At 50.9% G+C, this 12,937-nt stretch overlaps 1 pseudogene across 1 annotated transcript in view; it reads left to right on the top strand.

Annotated features, from left to right (window-relative positions):
• LOC146861868 (uncharacterized) overlaps positions 1 to 12,937 on the top strand; it is a 171,188-nt pseudogene that overhangs the window by 115,567 nt on the left and 42,684 nt on the right. The window contains exons 6-7 of the transcript XR_014978068.1: positions 912 to 1,025; positions 11,727 to 11,837. The product of XR_014978068.1 is annotated as an uncharacterized LOC146861868 (transcript). The remainder of the gene's footprint in view (positions 1 to 911; positions 1,026 to 11,726; positions 11,838 to 12,937) is intronic.

The following is a 12,937-nucleotide window of genomic DNA, read 5'->3' as shown; positions in this document are numbered from 1 at the left end:
TACAATGCCATATTAAAAGCATCCGAGTTTCAGTAGTGCATCTGTGTTCTATGTTATGTCTATGGGCGCAGGACTGACCAAAGTGAATCAACAGCATACATTGTTTTTCGACCTTGAACACGCTGTGCAGATGAGGAGCACAGCGTCCAGCTAGACATGTGAAAGGCAGACAGTTCTCATGTGAAAAAGCACATGCAGAGTATTTACGAGAACAGAGCCATGTAGTAACGTGTGCAAAAGCGGCAAAATGGCTGCCAAGCATCTACTAACTTACGCTAACTTTAGCAATGCCTGCAGTTAATCCCATGTCCTCACTACATTCTCTCTGGTTCTGGAACCCTCCTCTCTTCCACTTCCTGTCACATTCATATGCTAATGTTCCCAGCTCTGTCTCTGCGACCCTTCTCATCTCACTGCCCCTTCTCTCACTATCCTATCTCCCTCCTTACCCCTGCCACGGCCTCCACAAACATTTACTCGATTGTCTCCTGTTAGATGCAGTGCACAAATGCAACAGATATGTCTTTCATCTTGAAATATTTGCCACATCTGTCGGTGAATGATATTTTTAAGATAGCAATTTGATCTTACTATCATGAGCAACTTTTTATTACCCCCTTTAATAATCATGATTTATGTGATCGCATCTGCCATTTGCGCCTGTTGCCTGCTCGCTATCTTTGACCTATCAGTACAATGTGTGTAGATCTGTCCAACCTTCCCTCTCCACCCCCTAACAGAATGCATTCAAGGATTTATTAATTGGTAAACCTACTTCTCTCAACATAAGTAAACTTCTCTTCAAAAGGTGTGAGGGAACTCTTTACATTGACTCCTTCCCCCATATCTCATTGTTTCTACGTGTAATTTGTGGATATTATCAGCTTACGTATGTTATATTATTTTAATAGGGCATGTAAATCCTACATCTATCGCGCCTTTCTACATAAAAGACGAGGAAGAAATGCAGACGGAGGGCAGTCAACAGAGGATGAGGATGGATAGCAGAAGAAGCAGTACAAAAGGTCAGCAACTAATATGTATTTAAGATTGAAGATATCAGGCATCTGTATTTCTGTTTTTTGAACACCTAGGAAAGCACATGATTTAGGTCCTTTCTAAGATCGACATGCTCTCTTGTAAATCTAATTTGCCTAGACTGTATTGTATACACATTTCAAGTCCCGTTAGGCTTTCAGGTGCTCCCAGGCCTTATCCCCATATCCACTGGCACTGTTCTCAACATTGCTCCTTATTGTTCAAAATAGATTTCTAGATAAAACGTCAGCTCTTTCAACTCATATGCTTTGACAAGCAAAACGATGGAGGTTCTAGGAGTATACTCCATGTATATAAATTCTTTGTCACAAAGATGAGACCTGGAACTTGTAATTTTCTCACTTGTAAATTATAATGCACTCCTTAATGTGATCAGGCGTATGTGGAAAAAGGGTTATGTTGAACCAAAAATGAATGATACCTAGCGCTTATTACACACTGATAATAAAATGGCTATGACTGTCTTATATAATGCCATCTCCCCCTTGTTCTATGCTACTCTGGACATGTGTGGGACCCTAGGTACTATATGTTCAGATAAGGCTTGGGGTGAAATATTGCAATACACTCAGACAGTCTCCAGGAACCAGAGGTATGAATTCATGCAATTGAATTATGTATGCCAAGCTTATCTCATACCGTCCCATACAGCGACAATGTTCCCTGGTTCATCCAATTGATGCCCGTAATGCACGTCTTCTAATACAGAGTTTTATCATATCATATGGGACCTTGGGTCATCGATTGGTACTGGGGTCAGGTTGTGACTCTACTAACTGAAATATTAGACAGAACCATTCGAATAAATGTTGCATTGTGTATGTTCAATGAAATGCAAAGAATGAAGACTGTCAAACATACCAAATTTTGGACCTGACATTGATGCTTGCCAAGTGTAAGATAACCATGTCATGAAGGCCAAAATTCCACAAATATTAACATACATGGCTGGAGGACTTAAGAAATGGACAAGGGCCAAAATAGCTAGTAGAGCACACAAACAAGATAAACACCAACTGACTGTACGGCACTAATGGAGTGGAATACACTACTGAGGCACTGGAAGCCAAGACAGGTACCAGACCACCGTGAACAAACACTCAGCTAGCATTTGAAAGAATTTTGATTGTCAGATGTATTAGTAGAATGTAATCTACTTACGGAACTGTCCAGGAGAGCCACAATAATTACCAAATTGCCCTTATGTGCATACCACTAACTGCTACTTGTAGAGTCAGCAAAAAAATGCATAATTAATACCTCCCCATTATGTACACTTGAAGAATTCTAAAAGTTGACCAGTGCGTTATGCTCTTGTGTATATGTTACATTGCACACAAGAACCTAGGTTGATATTGTTTACAAGTTCTGTTTCATATCGTTGCACACAAAAATTGAACTGTTCATTGGATATTTACAATACACTGATATGAATTAGGCACTAAACACAGATATGCAGTCATGTTAGTACTGTTGTGCAAGTTTAGTGATTGATTGGATTCAACTGTCTTGTGAAAATTAAAATGAAGATTTATTTTTTTAAGTACTGGCCACATTCAGATCTACTTCTGGAAGGCTAGATGTGGAATTCTCTTAAAGAACAACCTGAAAAACTGAAACTCATCATCTTTTCCAGAAAGCTCATTCAATATTCCTGTATCACCTGAAATGGTGGGCAAGAATGATATGTTATTTCCTTGAAGTTATTGAGTCGTGAGCTGGATTAAGTCTGGACTGTGAGCATGAATATCAAATCCACTCTACTTAATTTCGTAAATAGATACTTGTTCCTGGTTCTGGATGCCTAGACTTGCAGGAATTACCTGTGCTCCGTGGACTTGATGAATGCTGACTTCGATGTACCAAAGAATGGGTCCCCCGTTTTGAGTTTCCACCTATAGTATTCTAATTAGCCGCAGCTATTCAGCAAAGTAAATGCAGCTATAGCAGCACATTTCATTATGCACAGCACTATGTCATTTTCTACATTTAAGTTTAGTTATTCAAGTTTTAGTAAATGGTTCTTCATCTTATTGTTCCTACAGTGGACTCTGATGGTGTTCTTTGAGCTCTGCTGCTCTGTCAAGCAGCAGTAATCATATAGTTGGCAGTCAGTGCTTCTACTGCATAGATGTCAACCTTTGGATGTTGTAGTCTTAATAAAGAACTCATTCTGCTGAATATCCATACCTACAATGGATTGGAGCATGGAATAAGGACCAAATAGGTAATCCTGCTGCACATTTCCCTTGAAGAACATGTGACAACAGGGAAGTGTCCCCTCTTCGCAACCAGAAAGAGATCCTAAAGCCAAGTTAGGTTGTATCAATTTTTACCAGTAAAAGAGCTACAAAAGCTTAGGCCTCTGTGCCAAATGTATGCACGGCTTTGAGTGCATTGTAGGTAGGGGCCTTTTCAGTCCTGATAAAGGCCACTGACCTAACTGGGTACCGAAAAAGGCTGAAACATGCAGGCAAAGTAATAGTGGATGTTCAACACTGTTTTTGAACGGCATCCCTTCACTATTTCTTAAAGATACCTAGGGTACCCACCAAATAAAAGAGATATCCTGTGGGTTCACCCTGAGGTATTTTTTAGTGTATCTTGATCCCTGCAGTTCTTCAGACAAGATTTATATTGAACTCCAATGAAAAGTTGAGTCCATCATCACAGTATTTACCAACTAGGATCAGAAAAGGATGCCGCAGAAATTTAGGGGAGAGGATGTAGCCTTATGGCTAGAGCGGTCGACCTCGAAGCTGGGGAACCGGGTTCGAGTCTCGGCAACAACACTTAACATCCTGTGATTCTGGGCAAATCACTTAATCTCCCCGTGCCTACCAAAACAAAAAAAAAAAAGAATGTGTTTACCTGTAACGAAACAGGTGCTCATGTAAAGCACTCTGTTACCCGATGTCTCAGGTCTAATTCACGCTATAATAAACTCTAAAAAAGAAATAATAATAATAATAATTTTGCGGATTATGTCTTTTTTCCAATATCTTTTAATACCTTTGACTTTCTAGGGGACGAGTAACTTAGTTCCCTAATAACTTTCACACTCTATGTGAGATAGTGTATAAATACGGAGGCTGTGCAACGGTTATCATATCCTCTCAATCTCTCATGTGTGAAACTGTGGATGAAAGGACACTGTGACAGCAACTGTCTTAACTGTTTGAGTGAGAACAGTGTGCTAGGAACGGGGCGGAGCTAGCTGGCTACTATGGCGGACGCGTGAGAGCGGAGCTCCTCGCCTTCGCCCTCGTAAGATCCGTTCAACGATCCTTACACACCGCGCCGCCTGGCTGGACACACGGGGGAATCTGCCCTCTGCCGAGCGGAGCTATCTGTGGGTCCCTTCTGACAGGTTGGGGAGCCGTGAGGGCTGCCGCGGGGACCGGAGCGGAGGCTGCCTGACGGGGCCGGCATCCCCGGCCTGCTCTGGAGACGTACCTGACGTGCGTGCCGCGACGTGCGGCGTGAAAAGTGAAAGTGGTCCCGCTGGGCCGGACCTGCACCCGGACGCCCTGCCGGGCGAGACTATCGTGGAGCGTTCGGCTCCGTAGGACTGCGCTGCCCCGGCGCCGCTGGCTGCGGTGGCCCCTGGACCTGGCAGGCGGCCTGAGATCGGCGTGGGGAGACTGCCTCGGGCGCTTTGGAGATCGGACCTGGGAGCTATCACTTGAGGCGAGTGGCTGTTAGGCGCCTTGGCTCCTGGAAGTGGACGGCGCAGCGCCTTGCAGAGGGGCTCCCTGGATAGTTGGTGTGCACTAGTGACGCGTGGGCGGCCCCGGGGAGCCTTTTGGACAGGGAGGTGGTCGTGACCACGTGCTTGCTTCATCGCCGAGCGTGATACGGGAAGACTGGAGGTGGTGCTGGATTCGGGACCACTGCCCGGATTAGCCCTGGCCTACGTAACACTGCCTGGATAGACGGCGTGCTGGTAGCCGGCGGCCAGCGGGGACCTGCCTGGGTGTTGTGGAGAGGCCCGGCCTGGGGGGCGAAACGGCACGCCAGCGACTGGTGCGCTCACCGGCGCTGTGGGCACAGATGTGGACGAGGCCGGCCGGCTGCAAGCGACTCCCCCTGACGGCACTGGCGGGAACCCAGAGGTGAGGCCCAATTGCGGGGTTGCCGAGACGGTGAACCGGGGGCCGCCCGGATTGCTCCTGGGAACTGCCGGGGGTGCGCTGTTCTGGGGGCACGCCGGATTCGGACTGCAGCCATGGGAAAAGGTGACAAGACGCAACCCAAGCTATCCTTTGACCCCCGCAGGGCGAAGGGGCCGGCCGCGGAGGCGCCGGAGGCTACGGCGAGTGGCTCAGTCCCGGGGGGCGCAGCGGGAGCGGACCTCAGGGACATGCTGGTGGCGATGGAGAAGGGCCTACAGAGCAGTTTGACGGCAATTGACACCAAGCTGGACGCGCTCACCTACCGAGTGGACCGCATGTCGGAGCGGGTGGACAAGAACTCGGAGCGCCTGGACATGGCGGAGAAGAGGGTGTCGCACGTAGAGGACGCGCAAACGGAGTGGGACGCGGACAGGAAGCAAATCAGTAGGCTACTCCAAGTCATTCAGGACAAGGCAGAAGACTTGGAGGCCCGCTCAAGGAGATCGAACATCCGCATCACGGGGGTTGCGGAGACGACGCAAACCGGGAGGATGGAACTGTTCGTGGAGAAGCTGCTGCGCACCCTGTTGGGGAGGACGTGTTCTCCCCCATGTTCGTGGTTGAAAGAGCGCACCGCTCGCTAGGCCCTCGCCCAAAACCGGGAGCCCCTGCGCGGCCCATCATTGCAAAGTTGCTGAATTACAGAGACCGAGATGCGGCCCTGAGGGTGGCCAGGGAAAAGGGCAAGCTCCAATTCGAAGGTATGGACATATCCATTTTCCCCGACTTCACTGCCAGGGTACAGGAAGAGCGAAGGCAGTTTGCTCCATATAAAAAACAACTCCGGGAACTAGGCCTGGACTATGCGATGCTATACCCTGCGAGACTGCGGATCAACAGGCAGGGTCGTTCCCACTTCTTCACTGATCCAAAGGAGCTGCAGCGTTCTTTGAAGGACTGGTCAAGGGAACAGCGGAGCAGCCCGCGGAGCCAAAACGACGCTACGGAGGAGACGGTGCGCCTGGAGGAGCAGGACTAGCCTAAGGTGGACGGTCGGACTTAGTGTACGGAGGGGCTGGTTGGTCTTGCTTGCTGGGCGGGGGGTGATTGATGCCCAGGCACTGGATGGGGCATTGAAGCTGCCCGTCGTGCTGTGACTGATGCGGCCGCACATGGGGACTACGCCGCTGCTCTCTGGTGAGACTTTTCTGATATATTGGACGAGTAGGCACACTGGGGACCCCGTGACCTAGTAATAACCGGTGGAAAATACATTGAGCCCGCATAAAGGCTGGCATAAGTAGCCGGACTTCCGGGCACCTGGGGTCCCCCCCCCCCCTAGGGTGTTACAGGTTGTTTGCTTATCAGAATTGGTCCTGAGTTTGCCCGGGTGGGGGGTTGGCGGGTGCCGGGGGCCTATTGGGGGGCAGCGGACTTGATACATAGGGCGTCTGGCTCGGTCCCACAGGGGAGTGGTTTGCGTTCACCCCCCCTTGACCCAGCGGAGGCGGAGGTGGGGCGGCCCACCTTGGGTGTTGTCCGAGGGCAAGGCGGGGAGGGTACATTACTACCCGGAGGTGCTACCTAGTAGGAGGTGACAGGTGCCTGGTAGTCTCTGCTCCCACGCTGCTGCTCTACGAGGTCCCCGTTGGGACTGTTCTGGGAAATGTCAACGCGAGTTGTGTGTGGTTTTGAGGGGTGGGGGGTGGGAGTGGGGTCCTGTCTGGCCAGGTTGGGGGAGGTCGGCTGTGGGAGGGGGGGGAATGCAGTTGGGTGGGGTTTTTGGAAGATGGGATGGTTGGGAGCACGACGCACTGCGAGGCATGGGTTTTGGTCAGTCTTGTACGTTTTGGATGTGGATGCCCGGTATCGCCCAGTAAGTGGCATCCTGCGTAAAATTCCTCCTGGGGGCGCGAATGGAGTGCGGATGTTGCGATGGCAGACCCTAGTGTGGTGAATGGTGAAAGCTATACTAGCACACTCAGAATGCTCACGTGGAATGTTCAGGGACTAAATGACTTCCGTAAGCTCCGGAAAGTGCTGAACTATTTTCACAGGCACCACATTGACCTAGCCCTAATACAGGAAACACACCTTCCCCCAGGGAGTAAAATGCTTTCTGCACGAGGCTTGGCGGGCACTTGCGTGGCGGCCGGCTTTACAACTCACTCCCGAGGTGTGGTCACGTGGGTAAATCCGAACTCCAAATTGAAGCTGACGGCGCTTGAGGCTGATCCGCACGGGCGCTACTCGATTTCGAGGTGTACGGGAAAGGGTCATGACCTGATGGTAGTAAACTTGTATGGTCCAAATATTGACGATCCAGGGTTCTACGTCACGCTGGCTGCACTTTGTAGACAGCACGAACACGCGAGAATGGTGTGGGGGGGGGCCTTCAACTTCATATTCGACCCGGCGGTGGATCGCTCATCGGGGTCGGTGAGGCGCCCGGCGGCAGCTGCCATGCGCATGCAGGCGGAGATGACTAGACTCGATCTGGTTGACGCCTGGAGGCACGGACACTCGGGGAAAGGAGGTTACACGCACTATTCTGCATACCATGACGTGCACACTAGAATCGACTATTGGTTGATATCGCGCTCCCTACTGGCGGCGGTTAAGGAGTGCATAGTCCTCCCGTGTACGCTTTCGGACCACTCCCCTCTTCTACTGACACTAGATTCCTCGAACAGGCGGATCCCGCCATTCACCTGGCGACTCCCGCCCTACGCGTTGCTAGACGAGGCGTTCAGGGGGGAGTTGGCGGACGACATAGAATCTTTCTTTGGTAAGAACCTGGGCTCGGTACAGAGTTTTTACACGATATGGGACTCATTCAAAGCTTACATACGCGGCATGGCTATGGCCAAACACTCTAGTGTCCTTAAGTGCATTCGACAGCGTATGCGGACCATAGAAACGCAGTTAGCGCAGCTAGAAAAGCAATTGCTGCGGTCCCCGGCTGACGGGGTTGAAGCTAGGATTTGCGAGTTGGTCGCAAAATACAATAGCGAAGCAGACAGAGAAGTGCAGCACATGGGCAAGTACGCTACTGCCCGTACGTACGGGGAAGGTGAGCGCCCGGGCGCATTGCTGGCGAAGATCTTGCGTAATAGCAGACAGCCCCTGGTAATAGAGGAGCTTGTCACCCCCGCGGGCACAGTGATCACAGACTCAGAGGAGATTGTGGCGGAATTCAGGGAGTACTATGCAGACCTCTATTCATCTAAGTCAGCGCAGATGGAGGAGGAAATAGACGACTACCTCAGCTATATTAAAATGCCCTTCTTGTCTAACTCACAGAGGGAGTTTCTGATGCTGCCCATCCAACAGGATGAGATCCTGGAGGCATTGGGGGGCATGAGGTCAGGCAGTGCGCCGGGCGCTGATGGGCTGACAGTGGCCTTCTACAAGGCCTTCAAGGACGTGCTCCTCCCACATCTGACCACGCTATTTGATGAGATATGCCAGGAAGGATGTATGCCGGATACCATGAGAGAGGCCCTACTGGTCACTGTACTGAAACCTGGGAAACCCCCTAACATATGCGGGTCCTACCGGCCGCTCTCCTTGCTTAACGTGGTCGCCAAGCTGTATGCTAAGGTCTTGGCCACGCGTCTGGCGCTGCTGGTGCCGGAACTGGTGGCCCCGGAGCAGGCGGGATTTATCCCATCAAGAAACCTCACATATAATATCCGTACTGTGTTGGGTGCCATGCAGCATGTACGTCCGGAGTGCAAGGCCTTGGCGCTTTTTCTGGACATGGAAAAGGCATTTGACTCTGTAGAGTGGCCATTCATGGTGCGGGTGCTCCGCAAGTTCGGGCTCGGTGAACCCTTTCTGCAGATGGTGGGTGCCTTGTATTACCGCCCCACAGCTCGGCTGCGGATCGGAGATCGAGTCACGGACGCCTTTGACATAGGAAGGGGCACCAGGCAGGGTTGCCCCCTTTCCCCTCTCCCATACGCCCTGGTGGCGGAACCATTGGCCTGCGCCATTAGGGAATACCATAGACATGAGGGCATCAGCTTTCCCACTTATAAGATTGGCATTTCGACCTATGCTGACGACACCCTGCTGTATGTGAGGGACCCAGAGGCGAATCTCCCCTCCATTCTTAGGGAGGTGGTCAGGTTTGGGGCGCTGTCTGGCCTTAAGGTGAACTGGGGCAAGTCGTTGGCGTTCCCATTGTCACCGGTGACGCTGCCGTTCCAAATGGAATACCCCCTGCAGTGGACAACGGATTCGGTACGGTACTTGGGGATTCAGCTGCACAGGGACCCGGAGGTGCTCATCCGGGAAAACTACGGAGTGGCATACACCAAGTTAGTTGAGGATGTGGAGACGTGGAATCGGCTCCCCCTGACATTGCTGGGCAGAATCGCCATCATGAAAATGGTGGTCTTGCCGAGGTTCCTATTCCTGTTCAATAATATCCCGGTCGTGCTGTCTAGGGCCTTTTTCAAGCAGCTAAACAAAGCACTGGTCGCCCTGGCCTGGGGTGGCAAGCAGCCCAGGGTTAGATGGGAGGTGTTGACACTGCCGTACGAACTGGGGGGGTTGGGTGCGCCGGACCTGGAAAGGTACTACAGAATCGCGCAGGCGGCACACCTGCACACGTGGATTCATGCTGACCCAGGGGTTCCCCATGTGATTCTAGAGAAATTGTTCACGGACCCACTGCCTTTACCGGCAATCGCCTTTCAGCCGGTAGATCGTAGGGTGGGAAGCTTAGACTCCCTTAAGGCCACGACTCATGCTTGGCGGGAGTTAGCGAAGGCCCGGGGCTGCGCGATCCTGTACTCCCCGTTGTTGCCGGTGGAGTGGGCGGTGTGGCTCCCCCCGCTAAGAGACAAGAGTGTGATACGGGCGCTGAGTCAGCTGGGCATTTTACGGATGGAGGATTTGTTCGTAGACGGCGTAGCCAGGACGTGGGAACAGATTGGCTCGCCGTTGCCGGCTCCCACGCCCCTACAGCGTTTTCAGTTCCATAGAGTGCGCGGTGCGCTCTCGGCCCTCTTGGGCCGGCTATGGCGGAGCCCCCGGAGGTCCTGGAGCTCACGTATGTCATAAAGACCACGGCGTCAGCCAAGCTGGTCACGACACTCAAAAGACTGGGGGACCAGCGTATGGCGAACCGGTGCGACGCGGCGAGAATGGCATGGCAGACGGATCTTAATATGGAGATCACAGATGAGGTGTGGAAATACTGCTGCGCCAGCACCAAGACGGTATCATTAAACGGCCGACACAGATTGGTGCATTTCAAATTCTTGCAGCGTGTATTTTATACCCCGGAGCGATTGCATAGGTACGGGCTGCGCCAATCCGCGGAGTGTGAGCGCTGCCACTACCCAGTGGCGGATTTCATGCACATGGCCTGGTACTGTCCGGGGGTAGCCAGGTACTGGGCGGAGGTCTTCCGAGAGCTTAGTAAGATACTGGAGGTGGAGATCCTCCCTAGCCCAGCTTTGGCGTTGTTGGGGTACTCCAGACCCCTCCCGCCGGCATTGCGCCGCCTGGCAGACATTGCACTGCTGATAGCCAGGAGAGTTGTGGCGATTTGCTGGATGAGAGGACCACTACCCACTAAAAAGCGATGGGCCAGCGACATGTTGTATTGCAGCACACAGGCGGAGATATACAGTGAACTGCTACCACCTAAAAGCCGTCCCAAGAACTTTTGGGGGCTGTACAGAGCGACGCTGGCACCTGGGTACCCTGAGTTGGATGGTCAGGGAGGGACACAGAGTGTCGAACCCGGTGGACACTCAGCTGCGGTGGGGGACCCTGGATATGATCAGGGCACCGCGGAAGTGCGCCTTTGAGGATTCCCGTCGCACAGAGTGGGAGAGGGGGCTGCATGCGGAGCGTGCGGATAGATAAGTTCCTAGTTTGACTGGGTTGGCTCCGCGAATGGCTCACGTTGGGGTGTGTGGGCTGCCAGGATAAATGTGGACCGACTGTGGGAAGACGTTTGGGCTGGGGACGCCGGGATGGCGAGATGATGGAAGCGTGCGGATACTGCAGAGACATGGGAGAAGACAGTGCGGGTGGGGTGGGGGGGGGGGGTTAGCGATAAGGTTGGAACATACAGGGGAGATGGCAGATTGGCGGAATGAGACTGGCGCGTGGGATCTCCTGCCCAGCGCGCACTCGCTCCTCTAGGGTATGGGGGGAGACACGGCCCTGGCCGGCGTAGTGTTCATGCTGGGGGTTTCTTTCCGTTCGGTATGTAGTAATGCCGGCGGTCCCCTGGGATGTCGGCTAAATGGCTGTGTAAGAGCGCCCTCAACTGCATGCGTGCGGAGCTGTGCCTTCGCATTGGGAGGGTGATTCTGCCTGTATTGTTCCTTTATCTTAATAAAGGTTTTAGAAACGGAAAAAAAAAAAAAAGAACAGTGTGCTAGAGGGTGTATGTGCCACATTCTGTCCCCTTCCCTATGTTCATATGTCTATCCATGTAAAAGAAGCGGGAAGCACTCCCAATGAAGCATGATGATGTTAAATTGAATATGTGAGTGTAATATATATATGTGTGTCTCTATCTAGCAGGTCATAACAGTGGAGGGCAGACTTTGGCATTTAGGATGAATACCAATGAAAACCAAAGACTAAAGAATCCTCATGCATATCCAAGAAGGGAAAGAAATGATTGCACAGGTGAGCACCAATCTGATTCTGAACAACTCACTAGCATTGCATGCATTTTTCCCTGCTGTCGTTTACCAACCATTTCCTAAAGGGATTCGTGATTAGTATTAACTAATCAAGGCATGGCCAATTTTGGTCTATCTAAGTAACTGAAATCAGCAACTTTGTTTTTGTTAGTTTCTTCAATATACAATTGTGATGATTGCAATGCCCACTTGTCCCCGCGATCTGTTTATTCCCAGTCTCTCATCACCAGCCAGCTCATGACAGGTAGAGTTGTGAAACTCTACGACAACTCTTTATAATGATGGACATAAGGTTCAATGCAGACAAGTGTAAAATCAGTGATATGGACAGGGAAGCCTTGGAAACGAGTGCAAGGTGACGGATAGAGTGTTGATGGTCATGACAAAAGGGTGACCTCCAATCACAAAGCTCAGAGTGAAAATGGTGGAATGTTGTGCCGGTTGGATTACCCTTTCATTTGGATTGCATCTCTTTTTTTTGGTAATTACATTGGCATTTCAAAATTATACAAACTACCCAAAGTGAGGTTAAATATTGGTGACCAATACCATTACATACACTACGTTTCGCGGATTTAAGATGTTGGGATTAGAAATGCATTACCAAACACAAAGAAATAAATAACAGAGTAACAGTGAGGGCACTACTAGTACAGTGCATCAGACAGGAGTTTTCTTGGGATTGGTTTGACAGAAAATAATCTTTCCACAGATCCTAAATCTTCTGGGTTTTTTGGTGTCTTCCTCATAATCTGAAGATATGTTTTTCAAGGTACATAATGATCTTCATACCATGAAACCAGCCCTCGATAGTAAGTGAGTTATTGGATCTCCAGCGCTGGCCAATGGGCCAACACCGGACCTATCGTCACCAAGGCCTTGAGGCACCGTTTGACTATGAACCCTTCAGGAATAATCATCAGGGAAGGGAGTGCTAAATCATCTACCTATGGACTCTCCAGGGAATCTGAAATCCTACCCCGGAAGCTCTGAATGGCCCAGCACTCCCACACAGTGTAGAAGAAAAAGCATCATTTGATTTGCACCTAAGGCATACAGAGGAGGAATCCTTGCTGATTCGCC

The sequence above is a fragment of the Triturus cristatus genome, chromosome 2_2 (assembly GCF_964204655.1).
Source record: "Triturus cristatus chromosome 2_2, aTriCri1.1, whole genome shotgun sequence".
Lineage (NCBI taxonomy): Eukaryota > Metazoa > Chordata > Amphibia > Caudata > Salamandridae > Triturus > Triturus cristatus.
Note: the sequence above shows the minus strand (reverse complement) of the source record. Positions and strands in the feature narration are given on the sequence as shown.